The 17834-nt window shown below is 45.9% G+C and overlaps 1 protein-coding gene across 1 annotated transcript in view; it reads left to right on the forward strand.

The window, feature by feature from the left end:
• LOC310660724 (uncharacterized protein) overlaps positions 1-17834 on the forward strand; it is a gene marked incomplete at its 3' end in the record, with an annotated part of 176638 nt that overhangs the window by 66862 nt on the left and 91942 nt on the right. The window lies entirely within an intron of this gene.

Consider the following 17834-nt stretch of genomic DNA (forward strand, 5'->3'; position numbering starts at 1 on the left):
CCAGATATTTGTTGGATGTCAAACTCAGCCAAGAGCATAAGGTCAAACAGATTCCTCACTGGCCTTGCAGACAACTTCATTGTCCAGAAAGTGGGAGAAGCAACAAGAGGAACAGCCATTTTAGATCTGGTCCTAACCAATGTTGATGACCTGGTTAATGGGGTAGAAGTGGAAGGATCATTAGGCGCAAGTGATCATGCTCTTCTGAAGTTTACTATACAACGGAAAGGAGCAGCCAAGCATACTAGGACTCAATTTCTTGACTTTAAGAAAGCCGACTTCATAAAACTTAGGGAAGTGCTGGGTGAGATCCCATGGACAGTAATACTAAAAGGAAAGGGAGTTCATGATGGCTGGGAGTTTGTTAAGAGGGAGATAGTAAAAGCACAACTTCAGGCAATACCAATGAGACGGAAACATGGAAGGTGCCTAAAGAAGCCAGGGTGGCTATCTAAAGAACTTTTAACTGAGTTAAGATTAAAAAAGGATGTGTACAAAAAATGGAAAAGGGGGGAAACCACCAAAGAGGAATTCAAACAAATAGCCAGCACATGTAGACACAAAGTCAGAAAAGCTAAAGCACAGAATGAACTCAGGCTTGCTAGAGAGGTTAAAAGCAACAAAAAAGGCTTTTATGGGTATGTTCGTAGCAAAAGGAATAACAAAGAAACAGTGGGGTCACTCAGAGGAGAAGATGGTGAAATGCAAACAGGGGACACAGAAAGGGCTGAACTCCTCAATGCCTTCTTTGCCTCAGTCTTCTCCGATAAAGAAAACAATGCCCGACCTGAAGAATTTGGAGCAAATGATTCAGCAGAGAAAACACAGCCCAGAATAACTAAGGAGTTAGTACAAGAATACTTGGCTAGTTTAGATGTATTCAAGTCTCCAGGGCCAGATGAACTGCATCCAAGAGTATTAAAAGAACTGGCAGATGTGATCTCAGAACCACTGGCAGTCATCTTTGAGAATTCCTGGAGAACAGGTGAAGTCCCGGCAGACTGGAGGAGGGCAAATGTTGTCCCTATTTTCAAAAAGGGGGAAAGAGAGGACCCAAATAATTACCGCCCAGTCAGTCTGACATCAATACCAGGGAAGATTCTGGAGCAGATCATTAAGCAAACAGTCTGTGAGCACCTAGAAAGGAATGCTGTGATCACCAATAGTCAGCATGGATTTCTGAAAAATAAGTCATGTCAGACTAACCTGATCTCGTTTTTTGACAGGATTACAAGCCTGGTAGATGAAGGGAACGCAGTGGATGTAGCCTACCTTGATTTCAGCAAGGCATTTGGCAAGGTGCCCCATGATATTCTTGTAAAGAAGCTGGTAAAATGCGGTCTTGACTATGCTACCACTCAATGGATTTGTAACTGGCTGACTGACCGGACCCAAAGGGTGCTCATCAATGGTTCCTCTTCATCCTGGAGAAGAGTGACTAGTGGGGTGCCACAGGGTTCTGTCTTGGGCCCGGTCTTATTCAACATCTTTATCAACGACTTGGATGATGGACTCAAGGGCATCCTGTTCAAATTTGCAGATGACACCAAGCTGGGAGGGGTGGCTAACACCCCAGAGGACAGGATCACACTTCAAAACGACCTTGACAGATTAGAGAACTGGGCCAAAACAAACGAGATGAACCTTAACAGGGGAAAATGTAAAGTATTGCACTTGGGCAAAAAAAATGAGAGGCACAAATACAAGATGGATGACACCTGGCTTAAGAGCAGTACATGTGAAAAGGATCTAGGAGTCTTGGTTGACCACAAACTTGACATGAGCCAACAGTGTGACGTGGCAGCTAAAAAAGCCAATGCAATTCTGGGCTGCATCAATAGGAGTATAGCATCTAGATCAAGGGAAGTTATAGTGCCACTGTATTCTGCTCTGGTCAGACCTCACCTGGAGTACTGTGTCCAGTTCTGGACACCACAGTTCAAGAAGGACACTGACAAACTGGAATGTGTCCAGAGGAGGGCAACCAAAATGGTCAAAGGCCTGGAAACGATGCCTTATGAGGAACGGCTAAGGGAGCTGGGCATGTTTAGCCTGGAGAAGAGGAGGTTAAGGGGTGATATGATAGCCATGTTCAAATATATAAAAGGATGTCACATAGAGGAGGGAGAAAGGTTGTTTTCTGCTGCTCCAGAGAAGCGGACACAGAGCAATGGATCCAAACTACAAGAAAGAAGATTCCACCTAAACATTAGGAAGAACTTCCTGACAGTAAGAGCTGTTCGACAGTGGAGTTTGCTGCCAAGGAGTGTGGTGGAGTCTCCTTCTTTGGAGGTCTTTAAGCAGAGGCTTGACAACCATATGTCAGGAGTGCTCTGATGGTGTTTCCTGCTTGGCAGGGGGTTGGACTCGATAGCCCTTGTGGTCTCTTCCAACTCTATGATTCTATGATTCTATGAAAAACACATCCAATATTTATAATTATCTTTCATTAACTTGTTTCATCGACTTCCTCACACCTCCCTTTTTTGTGTTCTAGTTATTAATTATTTCAGCAAATCCTTTCCACCTTTCACTGTTTTCTGTCATTTAATTATCTTAATTTATTTTGACCTTATCTTACCATTAAAACCCTAAAACTTATTTGTACTTAACTCCTTATGTTTCTACTGAAGCCGTGTAATTTCATTCCAACATTTTTCTAACATTCATTAATTTTACAATATTTCTCTAAATAAATTTTTAAACTTTTTTTCCAATCTTCTTCCACCGTCTCTTGTCCCTGGTCTCGGATTCTGTCAGTCCTTTCTATCAGTTCCATATGGTCCATCAACCTGGTGATCTTCTGTCCGAGGCTCTTAACTCTTTTCCATGTCCCTTCTGCAGATCTTCTTCGTATTTATGCACACACTTTACTTTATCTTCTGCTGAACTTGTTCTTAATTTCCTTCCTTTGGCGCTGAGGAGTAGATCTTGGGGAAACTCCAACCTAACAATGTCTTTCTTCCTTCTCGACAGGTCAGCCCATTCTCCATAGTCAAAACTAAAGTCCAAAAGATATTTCAGAGCATGTTTCAAAATCCCTCCGAAACTAAACGCCCCCACAACTCCAATCTCCCCCTGACCCAAATCCAAATCCCAAAGGCCAGAACATCCCTGCATAAGGGGATCTATCCAACTTTCCTTCTCCAATCCAAGCGGGACTCCATCCCTCCAAATCTGACTTTCTCTAAATTCAATCGTAAAAGGCAACAGCTTATATTCATCAAATTGCCTCTGTGAAGCCGAGGCTCTCTCCACTTGTGTTACTTGAGTTTCAACAACCTCCCTCGTCTTCTCCGCAACTTGCCATGTCAAAGTAGATTCCTGAATCGATTCCTGAGTAGTTTCTGTATAAATATTCACTTTTTGTCCCAAATCAGTCGTTTGTTGTCCCAAATTATCAATTTTAATAATCATCACATCCGTCTTCTCATGAAGCTGTTCCAATAAAGCACTTATCTTGCAAAATGCAATCCCTAAGGCTTCTTCTGTCGACATTCTTGTCCAAGGTCAATCTCTGATTCTTACGGTCTTTAATCTCTGCAGCTGGAAAATTCCCCAGCTCCACTCCTGCAACAGTTTCAAAAGCTCCCTCTAGAGGAAACAATTTCTATTTGTATCCGTCCTTTTAAACACAGATCCAGCAACAAAGTTAGTTTCAATTTTCAGCTACTTTTGCTCCTTTTTAAGTGCAGAAGAAAACAATGGAAACAATATATTTCTCTTATTTAACTATCTGTCAACATACGTTTTATTCGCAGTCAATGGACTTTCCCAAAACGTCAATCTTACTGGCAGCCCGGTCCCAGTTCAAAACGGTGGTAATTTATCTCTCTTCACTCTCTCTCCTGCAGGCTTAGACGATCCAAAATTTCCCCCCTCTTCTCCTGCTTCCAAGGGGGGTTTAGTAATTTTAACCGATGAAAATTTAATCCTATTACAAAAGGCTTTCCAAGACTTTAGCTTGCAGCGTCTTTGCTTTAATATATTTACAAAAGAGGAAGGCGGATTTCCTGTTTGAAACCTTCCCGTTTCGGTGCCAAATTAAGATGTTTAAAAATCCAATTTTCCGTTCTACTCACGAGTAGTTGTTTAAAGTCCAATTGTCCACAGGAAAAAGTCAGCGCTCTCCGGCAACAGCAATGCGGCTTCACTCCATGAAAGAAGCAGTCGATTCGAAGCACCGCGCCGCTCACCCCACGTCGCTCCGGATCCCCGAAACCGGGTTTCCCCGTGAGTAGGGGAGGCGCAAAAGGTGCCAGCCGAATCCCACGTCCACAGGCTTCTCCCGCCTGTGGTTTTTAATGGGTCTCCGCCTTCGCCGTGGCGTCCAGACCCTGATTTCCATGGAGCGGATTCCTCCCTATCAGAGGAAATCTGCCATTGCCGGAGGCGCTAACCCGGAAGTCGCCCCGGCCAGCCCCGTTTGGCTCATCGTGCTGCCTCTCCGGTGCTGCGCACAAGCAACGTCAGGGACTGACGGATTGCTGTAATGGTTCTAGGGGTTGCTCGTGCGTAAGCCAGTGCAAACACCTGGCTGGATTGCCTGAGTGAACCTTTTCTGTCCGGACAGCCACTCACCTGTGGCTGTCTCAATTGCTGGCAGAATCCGTCAGTGGGCGTTTCTTTTTTTCTTCTTTTTTTAATAATATTTTATTAAGATTTTCCATAACATCACAAAAAGGAAAAAGGAAAAAGAAAAAATAAAAAAATAAAAAACAATTAAAAACAGTTCAGTCTTTCATAACATATCTTGCATTTGCTTGTTTCCCGGACCTCCCCACACCTCCCCTCTTTGTATTCCAGTTCAATTTATTTATTCAGCAAATCCTTTCCCTCTTTACCTTTATCCTTATCTTGATCTTAATATATTATAACTTTAACTTTTCACCTGTTAACATTCCATTTTTGCATATTCCTTCATAACATTATTGCTAAAAACCCCTTAACCTCCATCCAACATCATTCTAACATTCATTCGTCAGTGGGCGTTTCTTAAACTTCTTCCAGCAAAGAAGCTCTTTGACGCCTAGTCTTCTCCTACTCTCTCTGCGCGACAGCCTTCTGCGCAAGGAGGGCGTAGGCAGCGGAGGACCTCTACTCTCCCCTCTGCTCCCCGGCAAGGAGTCATGGGACCGCCTCGCTGCTTCCCCCATCTGCCCCCCTTCTCCGCTGGTGCTACGCTGATTCTCTTCCCCAGAAGATGGGCTGCCTCTCCCAATCCCGGGACGCTCTCCGAAATCCCTCTGGATTTTGCTCTCTCCCCCCAGCACTGATGGCAGTTCCCTGACAATCAGGCATAGGCAAACTCGGCCCTCCAGATCTTTTGGGACTACAACTCCCATCATCCCTAGCTAACAGGACCAGTGGTCAGGGATGATGGGAACTGTAGTCCCAAAACAGCTGGAGGGCCGAGTTTGCCTATGCCTGTGGTACCATGATAAGAGAGGCGGGGGTAGAAATCCAATACAATAACTTTCCAGACTTCAGATAAGGGATACACATCTTTGAAACCTCCCTTATGTCAAGAGGAATTGCTTGTTTATTTATTGAAAACATTTTTACCCTATTCTTCAGCCTGAGGTAAAGCAGCCTCTGCTCTCAGGCTTATGGTCTAAAAGAGGCAATGCAATGTGAAAGGAGCAATGGCCTTGCCAACCTGCCATGTGGAAGAGGGATTAGGCGGCCGTGTGGGGGTCTCAGTGGCCAAAGGGGGAGGTCCATTCTCCCACTGGAGAGCTCTCAGGGCATCTGTTTCTTGCAGGGCAGGCTGGGGTCTCAGGAGGTGGTGGGAGAGAGAGTCCCATGCATGCTGGGTGACCAGTAACTAACTGAACAAACAAACATTAATTCTAGAATAGCATCAACATGTTGGAGGGGTTGAAATTTTATGGGGTCAAACTTTGTGGTGGGGCTGCCTCAGCAATACAGTTATTTTGGTAGAGAAAACATTCAGAGATTTCTAATATTATATGGAAACAAATTGTTTTACCCCACTCTCACTCTTGTTTTTAATGCTCACCCTTTCAAGAGCCTGCTAAGTAGGTTAAGACAAGAGACCTCCTGATATTTTTGCTTATTACAGTGAAACCACCTATTGCCCAAACATGATATACCATAGGTCTACTCTCAAACCCTGTAGGTTATAATAACCATGAAAGCTGGCTGTAGCTGAAAAAATAACCTAATGTAATCGTGCTGAAAGAATAGGGGGGAAATGACACATTGTATGCCCTTTCATAGTTGATTACCATATTTTTGCTCTATAGGGCGCACTGGACCATAGGGCGCACCTAGTTTTTTGGGAGGGAAATAAAGAAGAAGAAAAAATTATCCCGCTCGCTGTCTTGGCTTCCTTTTTAGCCGTGGGGCTGGGGTGGGGGAAGCCCGATCTTCCCCCGATCCCAGCCCCCAGAACGGGTCCGGGAGCGGGGGCGAGGTTGTGCGCAACCTCACCTTTGCTCCTGGAGCTTGCTGCCATCCGCAAGCCTTCGGAGCCCAGCGGGAGTTCCTGCCAGGCTCCGAAGGCTTGCGGATATCTGCCCGAAGCCCGGGGTGCGCAGCACTGCGCTCCCCGGGCTTCGGGCTGCAGGCTGCTATCCGCAAGCCTTCAGAGCCCGGCGGGCACTCCCGCTGCGCTCCGAAGGCTTGCGGATAGCTTCCCTCTCACTTTCCAGGCTTCAGCGAAAGCCTGCATTCGCTCCACACACATTTCCCCTTCATTTTTGGAGGGGGGAAAGTACATCCTATAGAGTGAAAAATACGGTATTTCATATACTAATAAAAAGGGTCTTCAAAATATGTCATCAGCTACATCTCTACAAATTTGCTTGTTGTGGCCATGTATACTTACTGATACTTCAGTTGGAGAAGATGGCCTCACTTTGGATAGATGCTTCCAAACAATCCTGACAGAATTATATAAGAGAATCCTGTAGAAAACCCAAAAGAGGAATGAATGTTATAAGACATGTTGTCAGGGGTTCAGGAGCAGAGGCACAGGGAAGGGAGGAAATGGAGAGCGAGGGGGAGGAGTCCGAAGGAAATGTCAGCGATGACAGCGGTCCGAGGTCTCTGAGTCTTTCCAGTGAATCGGATGATTCACAGAAAGGGGCTCCCATGGTCAGGGCAAGGGGGGTGCCTAGGGGGACACCCCAGGAAGAAGGGGCCAGAGGGGACTCAGAGAGCAGCAGTTGGAAATCCGGACCAGCGTCCACACCAGAGTGCAGTAGGGGGGAGGAGTCCCAGGCATCGGGATCAGGCGGCGCGCTGCCAGCGGGAGAACATGAGGGAGGATTGACCACGCCTCCGTCGGGGAGCGAGGAAACGGTCAAGAGGAAGGTTGAGGGCTGCGCGCGCGCGCCAAGTTCAAATGTACAGGAGGGCGGCACTGTTGGCAGCCCGGATAGGGAGCCAGGTCCTAAAGCCCGCCGAAGAGAGAGGGAGGAGTCAGGGGGGTCAACGTCTGCGTCGGAAGAGTCCAGGAAGGAAGGAACCCCGGGGGGTAGCAGGACCCAGAGGAGAAAGGAGAGACGGAAGAGGTGGAGTAAGGCTAGAGTCTTAAACTGGTGTACAGGGGGCGGAGATTCAGATGGAGCTTCGCCGGTCTAAACCCTAGACGTAGAGCTGGGGCGCTGCGGCTTGAAAATGGAAACTGTACTTCAATAAAGACTTTTGTACATTACTACCGGCTAGCGTTGGTCCTCTGTGAGCTGGGACCAGGAGCCAGCTCTGACACATGTATACTTATGCAGCAGCTGGTAGGAGTTGGGGGGGTAGGGGAGAGATGTTTTGTTGTTGTTTGTTGTTGTTGTTTAGTCGTTCAGTCGTGTCCGACTCTTCGTGACCCCATGGACCAGAGCACGCCAGGCACTCCTGTCTTCCACTGCCACCCGCAGTTTGGTCAGGTTCATGTTTGTAGCTTTGAGAACACTGTCTAACCATCTCATCCTCTGTCGTCCCCTTCTCCTTGTGCCCTCCATCTTTCCCAACATCAGGGTCTTTTCCAGTGAGTCTTCTCTTCTCATGAGGTGGCCAGAGTATTGGAGCCTCAGCTTCACGATCTGTCCTTCCAGTGAGCACTCAGGGCTGATTTCCTTAAGAATGGATGCGTTTGATCTTCTTGCAGTCCATGGGACTCTCAAGAGTTTCCTCCAGCACCATAATTCAAAAGCGTCAATTCTTCGGCGATCAGCCTTCTTTATGGTCCAGCTCTCACTTCCGTACATCACTACTGGGAAAACCATAGCTTTTACTATACGGACCTTTGTTGGCAAGGTGATGTCTCTACTTTTTAAAATGCTGTCTAGGTTTGTCATTGCTTTCCTCCCAAGAAGCAGGCGTCTCTTAATTTCGTGACTGCTGTCACCATCTGCAGTGATCATGGATCCCAAGAAAGTAAAATCTCTCACTGCCTCCATTTCCTCCCCTTCTATTTGCCAGGAGGTGATGGGACCAGTGGCCATGATCTTCATTTTTTTGATGTTGAGCTTCAGACCATATTTTGCGCTCTCCTCTTTCACCCTCAATAAAAGGTTTTTTAATTCCTCCTCACTTTCTGCCATCAAGGTTGTGTCATCTGCATATCTGAGGTTGTTGATATTTCTTCCAGCAATCTTAATTCCGGCTAGTGATTCATCCAGCCCAGCCTTTCGCATGATGAATTCTGCATATAAGTTAAATAAGCAGGGAGACAAAATACAGCCTTGTCGTACTCCTTTCCCAATTTTGAACCAATCAGTTGTTCCATATCCAGTTCTAACCAGACTAACCTGATCTCATTTTTTGACAGAATTACAAGCCTGGTAGATGAAGGGAACGCAGTGGATGTAGTCTACCTTGATTTCAGCAAGGCATTTGACAAGGTGCCCCATGATATTCTTGTAAAGAAGCTGGTAAAATGCGGTCTTGACTATGCTACCACTCAGTGGATTTGTAACTGGCTGACTGACCGGACCCAAAGGGTGCTCATCAATGGTTCCTCTTCATCCTGGAGAAGAGTGACTAGTGGGGTGCCACAGGGTTCTGTCTTGGGCCCGGTCTTATTCAACATCTTTATCAACGACTTGGATGATGGACTCAAGGGCATCCTGATCAAATTTGCAGATGACACCAAACTGGGAGGGGTGGCTAACACCCCAGAAGACAGGATCACACTTCAAAACGACCTTGACAGATTAGAGAACTGGGCCAAAACAAACAAGATGAATTTTAACAGGGAGAAATGTAAAGTATTGCACTTGGGCAAAAAAAATGAGAGGCACAAATACAAGATGGGTGACACCTGGCTTGAGAGCAGTACATGTGAAAAGGATCTAGGAGTCTTGGTTGACCACAAACTTAACATGAGCCAACAGTGTGACGCGGCAGCTAAAAAAGCCAATGCAATTCTGGGCTGCATCAATAGGAGTATAGCATCTAGATCAAGGGAAGTTATAGTGCCACTGTATTCTGCTCTGGTCAGACCTCACCTGGAGTACTGTGTCCAGTTCTGGGCACCACAGTTCAAGAAGGACACTGACAAACTGGAACGTGTACAGAGGAGGGCAAACCAAAATGGTCAAAGGCCTGGAAACAATGCCTTATGAGGATCGGCTAAGGGAGCTGGGCATGTTTAGCCTGGAGAAGAGGAGGTTAAGGGGTGATATGATAGCCATGTTCAAATATATAAAAGGATGTCACATAGAGGAGGGAGAAAGGTTGTTTTCTGCTGCTCCAGAGAAGCGGACACGGAGCAATGGATACAAACTACAAGAAAGAAGATTCCACCTAAACATTAGGAAGAACTTCCTGACAGTAAGAGCTGTTCGACAGTGGAATTTGCTGCCAAGGAGTGTGGTGGAGTCTCCTTCTTTGGAGGTCTTTAAGCAGAGGTTTGACAACCATATGTCAGGAGTGCTCTGATGGTGTTTCCTGCTTGGCAGGGGGTTGGACTCGATGGCCCTTGTGGTCTCTTCCAACTCTATGATTCTATGATTCTATGAACTGTAGCTTCTTGTCCCACATAGAGATTTCTCAGGAGACAGATGAGGTGATCAGGCACTCCCGTTTCTTTAAGAACTTGCCATAGTTTGCTGTGGTCGACACAGTCAAAGGCTTTTGCATAGTCAATGAAGCAGAAGTAGATGTCTTTCTGGAACTCTCTAGCTTTCTCCATAATCCAGCGCATGTTTGCAATTTGGTCTCTGGTTCCTCTGCCTCTTCTAAATCCAGCTTGCACTTCTGGGAGTTCTCGGTCCACATACTGCTTGAGCCTTCCTTGAAGAATTTTAAGCATAACCTTGCTAGCGTGTGAAATGAGTGCAATTGTGCGGTAGTTGGAGCATTCTTTAGCACTGCCCTTCTTTGGGATTGGGATGTAGACTGACCTTCTCCAATCCTCTGGCCACTGCTGAGTTTTCCAAACTTGCTGGCATATTGAGTGTAGCACCTTAACAGCATCATCTTTTAAAATTTTAAATAGTTCAGCTGGAATACCATCACTTCCACTGGCCTTGTTATTTGCAATGCTTTCTAAGGCCCATTTGACTTCACTCTCCAGGATGTCTGGCTCAAGGTCAGCAACCACACTACCTGGGGTGTAAGAGACATCCATATCTTTCTGGTATAATTCCTCTGTGTATTCTTGCCACCTCTTCTTGATGTCTTCTGCTTCTGTTAGGTCCTTACCACTTTTGTCCTTTATTATGGTAATCTTTGAACGAAATGTTCCTTTCATATCTCCAATTTTCTTGAACAGATCTCTGGTTCTTCCCATTCTGTTGTTTTCCTCTATTTCTTTGCATTGCTCATTTAGGAAGGCCTTCTTGTCTCTCCTTGCTATTTTTTGGAATTCTGCATTCAATTTCCTGTATCTTTCTCTATCTCCCTCGCATTTTGCTTGCCTTCTCTCCCCCGCTATTTGTAAGGCCTCATTGGACTGCCACTTTGCTTTCTTACATTTCTTTTTCATTGGGATGGTTTTCATTGCTGCCTCCTGTATAATGTTTCGAGTCTCCATCCATAGTTCTTCAGGTACTCTGTCGAGCAAATCTAAATCCTTAAACCTGTTCCTCACTTCCACTGTGTATTCATAAGGGATTTGGTTTAGATTGTATCTTACCGGCCCAGTGGTTTTTCCTACTTTCTTCAGTTTAAGCTTGAATTTTGCTATAAGAAGCTGATGATCTGAGCCACAGTCAGCTCCAGGTCTTGTTTTTGCTGACTGTACAGAGCTTCTCCATCTTTGGCTGCAAAGAATATAATCAATCTGATTACGATGCTGCCCATCTGGTGATGTCCATGTGTAGAGTCGTCTCTTGTGTTGTTGGAAAAGAGTGTTTGCGATGACCAGCTTGTTCTCTTGACAGAACTCTATTAGCCTTTGCCCTGCTTCGTTTTGAATTCCAAGACCAAATTTGCCAGTTGTTCCTTTTATCTCTTGATTCCCTACTTTAGCATTCCAATCCCCTATAATGAAAAGAACATCCTTCTTTGGTCACTTCTATAAGGTCTTGTAAGTCTTCATAGAATTGGTCAATTTCAGTTTCTTCAGCACCAGTAGTTGGTGCATAAACTTGGATTATTGTTGTGTTAAAAGGTTTGCCTTGGATTCGTATCGAGATCATTCTATCATTTTTGAGATTGCATCCCAGTACAGCTTTCGCCACTCTTTTGTTGACTATGAGGGCCACTCCATTTCTTTTGCGGGTTTCTTGTCCACAGTAGTAGATATGATGGTCATCCGAACTGAATTCGCCCATTCCCGTCCATTTTAGTTCACTGATGCCCAGGATGTCAATATTTATTCTTGCCATCTCATTTTTGACCACATCCAACTTACCAAGGTTCATGGTTCTTACATTCCAGGTTCCTATGCAATATTTTTCTTTACAGCATTGGACTTTCCTTTCGCTTCCATGCATATCCGCAACTGAGCGTCCTTTCGGCTTTGGCCCAGCCGCTTCATCAGCTCTGGATCTGGGAAAGTTCATAGAATCATAGAATCATAGAATCATAGAGTTGGAAGAGACCACAAGGGTCATCGAGTCCAACCCCCTGCCAAGCAGGAAACACCATCAGAGTACTCCTGACATATGGTTATCAAGCCTCTGCTTAAAGACCTCCAAAGAAGGAGACTCCACCACACTCCTTGGCAGCAAATTCCACTGTCGAACAGCTCTTACTGTCAGGAAGTTCTTCCTAATGTTTAGGTGGAATCTTCTTTCTTGTAGTTTGGATCCATTGCTCCGTGTCCGCTTCATCCAAGTCGTTGATAAAGATGTTGAATAAGACCGGGCCCAAGACAGAACCCTGTGGCACCCCACTAGTCACTCTTCTCCAGGATGAAGAGGAACCATTGATGAGCACCCTTTGGGTCCGGTCAGTCAGCCAGTTACAAATCCACTGAGTGGTAGCATAGTCAAGACCGCATTTTACCAGCTTCTTTACAAGAATATCATGGGGCACCTTGTCAAATGCCTTGCTGAAATCAAGGTAGACTACATCCACTGCGTTCCCTTCATCTACCAGGCTTGTAATTCTGTCAAAAAATGAGATCAGGTTAGTCTGACATGACTTATTTTTCAGAAATCCATGCTGACTATTGGTGATCACAGCATTCCTTTCTAGGTGCTCACAGATTGTTTGCTTAATGATCTGCTCCAGAATCTTCCCTGGTATTGATGTTAGACTGACTGGGCGGTAATTATTTGGGTCCTCTCTTTTCCCCTTTTTGAAAATAGGGACAACATTTGCCCTCCTCCAGTCTGCCGGGACTTCGCCTGTTCTCCAGGAATTCTCAAAGATGACTGCCAGTGGTTCTGAGATCACATCTGCCAGTTCTTTTAATACTCTTGGATGCAGTTCATCTGGCCCTGGAGACTTGAATACATCTAAACTAGCCAAGTATTCTTGTACTATCTCCTTAGTTATTCTGGGCTGTGTTTCCTCTGCTGAATCATTTCCTCCAAATTCTTCAGGTCGGGCATTGTTTTCTTTATCGGAGAAGACTGAGGCAAAGAAGGCATTGAGGAGTTCAGCCCTTTCTGTGTCCCCTGTTTGCATTTCACCATCTTCTCCTCTGAGTGACCCCACTGTTTCTTTGTTCTTCCTTTTGCTACGAACATACCCATAGAAGCCTTTTTTGTTGCTTTTAACCTCTCTAGCAAGCCTGAGTTCATTCTGTGCTTTAGCTTTTCTGACTTTGTGTCTACACGTGCTGGCTATTTGTTTGAATTCCTCTTTGGTGGTTTCCCCCCTTTTCCATTTTTTGTACACATCCTTTTTTAATCTTAACTCAGTTAAAAGTTCTTTAGATAGCCACCCTGGCTTCTTTAGGCACCTTCCATGTTTCTGTCTCATTGGTATTGCCTGAAGTTGTGCTTTTACTATCTCCCTCTTAACAAACTCCCAGCCATCATGAACTCCCTTTCCTTTTAGTATTACTGTCCATGGGATCTCACCCAGCACTTCCCTAAGTTTTATGAAGTCGGCTTTCTTAAAGTCAAGAAATTGAGTCCTAGTATGCTTGGCTGCTCCTTTCCGTTGTATAGTAAACTTCAGAAGAGCATGATCACTTGCGCCTAATGATCCTTCCACTTCTACCCCATTAACCAGGTCATCGACATTGGTTAGGACCAGATCTAAAATGGCTGTTCCTCTTGTTGCTTCTCCCACTTTCTGGACAATGAAGTTGTCTGCAAGGCCAGTGAGGAATCTGTTTGACCTTATGCTCTTGGCTGAGTTTGACATCCAACAAATATCTGGATAATTGAAGTCCCCATTACTACTATCTCCCTTCCTTTTGCATGCTTGGCCATCTGTTCCAGGAAGGCATCATCTATGTCCTCCGTTTGGCTTGGGGATCTATAGTAAACTCCCACAATGAGGTCACTATTATTCTTCTCTCCCTTAATTTTGACCCAAATGCTCTCACTTTGGCTTTGAGGTTCTAAATCTTGGATCTCTTCACAGGTATACACATCCCTGACATATAACGCCACTCCTCCTCCTTTCTTGTCTGGTCTGTTTCTCTGAAATAGATTGTATCCCTCCATTTTTACATTCCAATCGTGGGACTTATCCCACCAGGTTTCAGTGATGCCTATTATGTCATATTTAGTTTGTTGTACCAAGAGCTCAAGCTCATCTTGTTTATTTCCCATGCTTTGTGCATTAGTGTACAGACATTGAAGTCCATTAGTCATTCCCCCGTGTCTCTTATTTAAGGATTTTTTCCTCCCACCACTAGGTCTGCTTGCTGTTTGCTCCATTTGGTCTATGACATTTGGATGATCATCTTCATCAATTAATAGACTCCTACCTTCAGGAGCACTGTCTCCCTCCCCCACATTAGTCAGTTTAAAGCCCTCCTGATGAGGTTTCTTAGTTTTTTGGCAAAAACATTCCTCCCAACCGTTGTGAGGTGCAGCCCATCGCTTGCCAGAAGTCCATCCTCAAGAAACTGCAGTCCGTGATCTAAGAATCCAAACCGTTCCTGTTTACACCATTTGCGAAGCCAGCTGTTTACTTCCACTATTTTCCTCTCTCTCCCTGGGCCACATCGTTCAACTGGGAGGACAGATGAGATGACGATTTGTGCATTTAATTGCTTCAATTTCCTGCCCAGAGCCTCGTAGTCTCTTTTGATCTTCTGGAGGCTATTGCTTGCAGTGTCATTGGTTCCCACATGAACCAAGAGGAAGGGGTATTTGTCAGTGGGTTTTATGATTCCTGGCAGTCGTTCAGTTACATCTTGGATCTTAGCCCCGGGGAGACAGCACACTTCCCGAGACATCTTGTCAGGCCCACAGATCACTGCTTCTGTTCCCCTCAGTAGGGAATCCCCTATCACCACTACACGCCTCCTCTTAGGTTTGGTCGGGGTTCTTCCGTGAGCGGTCCGTTCCAAGGTCGCCTGCACATTCCCTGAGGACTGACTTTGCTGCTCATCTTCATATACGTGATCGACTGTAATGAGGGAGAGATCCTCAAATGGAGTCTGCTCTTCGTCTTCCATGCTAGGGGAGAGGACCTCAAAGCGATTGTGTATTTCTAGACAATCAGAGCGAACCCTGGGCCTCCTACTTCTTTGAGTCACGTTTCTCCACATATCGGGCTCCTGTGTTGGTGAACTAGCCTCCTTCTCAGGGGAGTCCCCTGTCTCCTCCTTGGTGGAGACAGTGTGCTCTGTTGCTTCCAAGAAGAGCTCCAGCTCTCTAATTCTTTGGAGCGTAGCTACACGTTCCTCCAGTTGCTGGACTTTGTCCTTTAGGAGGGCAATCAACATGCAATTGCTGCACGTAAAGCTGCCTGCAACCTTTGGCAAGATGGCAAACATTGCGCAGGAACCGCAGGCGACTGCAGCTGTTCCCTCCCCCTCCATCTTGAGAATGTGTTGTTGGGCTTGAGACTAGCTCCCCTAAATCTAAAAGATGGTTCAAACTGGCGCGCGCCGCTGCCCTGCAAACACTGATAAGCTCCTCCCACAGCTAATCACCTGCCTCAACAGAAACCCTGCCCCCTCTGACCTTTGACCAGGGAAAGCAGCTAATCAGCCACAAGAATCACACACACAAGAAACCCCTTTTGGCTCCTTCTTCAGCCGCTGCCCTGCAAACACTGATAAGCTCCTCCCACAGCTAATCACCTGCCTCAACAGAAACCCTGCCCCCTCTGACCTTTGACCAGGGAAAGCAGCTAATCAGCCACAAGAATCACACACACAAGAAACCCCTTTTGGCTCCTTCTTCAGCCGCTGCCCTGCAAACACTTGTACTTGTCCTCCCCTCTTCCCCAGTAGCATGTTGGACGCCTTCCGACCTGAGGGGCTCATCTTCCAGCGTCATATCTTTTATATGCCTGTTGTCTTTGTCCATGGAATTTTCTTGGCAGGGATACTGGAGTGGCTTGCCGGTTCCTGCTCCAGGTGGATCACGTTTGGTCAAAACTCTCCACTATGACCTGTTCATCTTGGGTGCCCTGCTCGGCATAGTTCATAGCTTCTCTGAGTTCTTCAAGCCCCTTCGCCACGGCAAGGCAGTGATCCATGAATTTTGTTGTCTAGTTATGTTTTTTATGCACATGTGAAAACCAATTTAAAATACTTGCAAAAAAGACAACTAATTCTCAGCTGAGCTGAGAAAAGAGATTAGCTCATTTCCTATCAAGAGGTTTCAATAGTCTCACAAGTCGCCTTTCTAGTGGCTAATCTGGTTCGTTTTGTGAAATAAGTGACATAGGTTTCTCAAAAGCTTAACTTCTTCCTGGAGAACAGGCGAAGTCCCGGCAGACTGGAGGAGGGCAAATGTTGTCCCTATTTTCAAAAAGGGGGAAAGAGAGGACCCAAATAATTACCGCCCAGTCAGTCTGACATCAATACCAGGGAAGATTCTGGAGCAGATCATTAAGCAAACAATCTGTGAGCACCAGAGAAGCGGACACGGAGCAATGGATCCAAACTACAAGAAAGAAGATTCCACTTAAACATTAGGAAGAACTTCCTGACAGTAAGAGCTGTTCGACAGTGGAATTTGCTGCCAAGGAGTGTGGTGGAGTCTCCTTCTTTGGAGGTCTTTAAGCAGAGGCTTGACAACCATATGTCAGGAGTGCTTTGATGGTGGTTCCTGCTTGGCAGGGGGTTGGACTCGATTGCCCTTGTGGTCTATTCCAACTCTATGATTCTATTCTATATTCTATTCTATTCTATTCTATTCTATTCTATTCTATTCACCATCTGGTTGTTCCTGACTGGAGTTCCTTCTCTCTGCCAGGCTGCCACTTGTTTCCCTGAGCATGTTGGGAGAATACTCTTCCAGGTGGAACCACATCTGGTGTGAATGGGCCCCAGCTTACTTTGTTTCTCTTTCAAGTAATCGCTCCTCACATGGAAAGATGAGCGTCATTAAACTGATGCTTCACAAATGGCAGAAGCCAGCAGCACAGTGTGCATGGAAAGATTTGCATCAACCTTCAACTGCCATGCGTGTGCTTTTCAAAATTATCTTTTTTTCTGATGCCAACAGTGAGGTGAGTGCTGTGTGTGTTTGGTTGGTTGGTTGGTTGGTTGGTTGGTTAGTTAATGGTCATCCAGCATGCATGGCACTCTGAGCCAAACTCAGCCCACCAGCCATGCATGGCTGCTGGCCAAGTGCTTGACCACCCTCCACCCCCGCCTCCCCCATGGCTGTTGCAGTTCAGGCAGGCGCTACAGTGCAGAGTTTAGCCAAGCTCCTGGTGGGCAAACATGCACAGTTCATCACTATGTCTGGCTTGGCTGGATGGGCAAACGCATCTCCTTTGTTGTGCAAGGGCAAATGGAGTTCAAGGCTTTGTCAGATGTTAGCTTTCAGTTGTGTGAGCCACCCCATAGTCATTTTGTAAGAGTGCAACAAGGCATAATGAAACATTTTGCATGCTGAGTTGTAGAAGAGCACCAGGGGAGTAACAGATTTGCCAAAAATCAGTTTAATCCAAGGATGGGAACCTTATTTCTATCATTGATGCATGGGGAGGGAAACAAGCTGGAGCCACACACAATATTGATCTGATGATTGGTTGATTCATTGTATCAATTTGTAAATTTTATGAGGAATTTTTTATTGTATGCCAAGTACTGGGATGACCGCTCCACACATCAAATGGGAGCACCTTTTGTGTGGTTGCGCGCAGCCCCCCGGATCCCAGTGCGACTCCTGGTAGTTCAGGCTGGCTTCATCCTCTCCAGGCTGGATACGTGGAGGTCTCTGCCTACCTCAGCCAATCGCCCAATCCCGTCTGGGGAGCTGTTGCCAGGGTAAGGGGAGGGACCACCCTGACCACACAACAGAAGGTGAATCTTACCTGCAAAGCATCAG

Source organism: Podarcis tiliguerta, assembly GCF_965153285.1.
Source record: "Podarcis tiliguerta genome assembly, chromosome: 12".
In the NCBI taxonomy this organism is placed as follows: Eukaryota; Metazoa; Chordata; class Lepidosauria; order Squamata; family Lacertidae; genus Podarcis; species Podarcis tiliguerta.